The 1305-nt window shown below is 32.4% G+C and overlaps 1 protein-coding gene across 1 annotated transcript in view; it reads left to right on the top strand.

Annotated features, from left to right (window-relative positions):
• Window positions 1-225: 225 nt before the first annotated feature.
• LOC106462189 (protocadherin-16-like) overlaps window positions 226-1305 on the top strand; it is a 50450-nt gene continuing 49370 nt past the window's right edge. The window contains exon 1 of the mRNA XM_022389386.1: window positions 226-301. The gene's annotated coding sequence lies outside the window, so the exon portion shown is untranslated. The remainder of the gene's footprint in view (window positions 302-1305) is intronic.

Raw genomic sequence — 1305 nt, 5'->3', positions numbered from 1 at the left:
AGTGAATATTTTATGATTGTTTAGTTTTGTTCATAACAAGAGTTAGAAGCAATTATTTTAAAGTAAATGTTATTACAAGTTTAGTTACATAAATTGGTAAAAGTGGTGCGTTGTGTTTATAACTCATTGATGTCGAGATTATAGAAGGTCGCGTGAAATTTATTGATACCGAAGATATAGTGAGCAGACGACTAAGTAATAAATATATAAATAGTGTGAGACGAGCGGGAACAGCAGACAGACAGAGCAGACGAGAAAGTAAAGTCACGGGAAGTAGAAGTTCGGCCAAGGAAAGTTAAAGGTAATGTAACTGCCGTAGGAGTGAAAGGTCTAATGGTTAATATGTTATAGGAAACTAACAGTTTTAAAAGAGATAAGAAGTATAGTTTATTCCGTCAAAGCGAGTTCTAAAGTAATTGAACAAGCCTGAGTGCATTTTGACAAAAGGAACAGACGATTACTGGAAGAGCAGTATACTTGTAAGTGAATTATACACGGAATACAAGTGCGATAGAAATAGAGAAAGGTAGTTCAGCTTGTCAACTGAAATTCTAAAGCAATCGAATAGGCCTAAGTGGATATTTGACAAGAAGAAGAGAACTATATATAGTTTATGATATACCTATAATCTCTATAGTGTAAATAATTTGTTGTACATACGTTTAACTAATTCAAATATATATATATATATATTGAAAATAAGTGGAGTGCATGCTGTTCGTTTATTTTTGAATTTATTGCCAACAAGTCACAGACACCTACTGTAGAAGAATCCTTAGCCCAGCAACAACACCCATATTATTCAACCTAGTTACTAAATACTACTATCATATATAATATTAAGAAGAATAAGCCACTTTATTTTCCTGACACTCCCTAGTGGTTTGACTCTAGCATTTCCCAATCTATATGTCTGAAATTATAATCATCCATAATTATGACCTTATTAACAGCTGAAATTTTAATCTCACCGTAAAGTTTCTTACTAATTTCATCAGTATCATCGGTAGTCTGTAACAAATTCTCACGAAAAGCCTTTTTCTATTATATCCGCTAAAAGAAACCCAAATGGATTCAATCTCCTTGCTATTATCTTTGATATTCTCAACTTCAACAGTATGTAACTCAAATTTAACATAGAAAGCCACTCCTCCCCCTCTCTTTAGTACTATGTACCTATTAAATAACCGATAACCTTGTGTTTTAAAGAAATTTCAGTCATCAAAATTATCTACACAGCGTGGTCACAAGTAAATAGACACCACCTTTTCAGAAAAAATGAAAATTTTCAGTCATATTCACATG

The sequence above is a fragment of the Limulus polyphemus genome, unplaced genomic scaffold (assembly GCF_000517525.1).
Source record: "Limulus polyphemus unplaced genomic scaffold, Limulus_polyphemus-2.1.2 Scaffold1115, whole genome shotgun sequence".
NCBI classification, from domain to species: Eukaryota; Metazoa; Arthropoda; class Merostomata; order Xiphosura; family Limulidae; genus Limulus; species Limulus polyphemus.
This window is presented reverse-complemented; position numbering and strand designations above follow the sequence as displayed.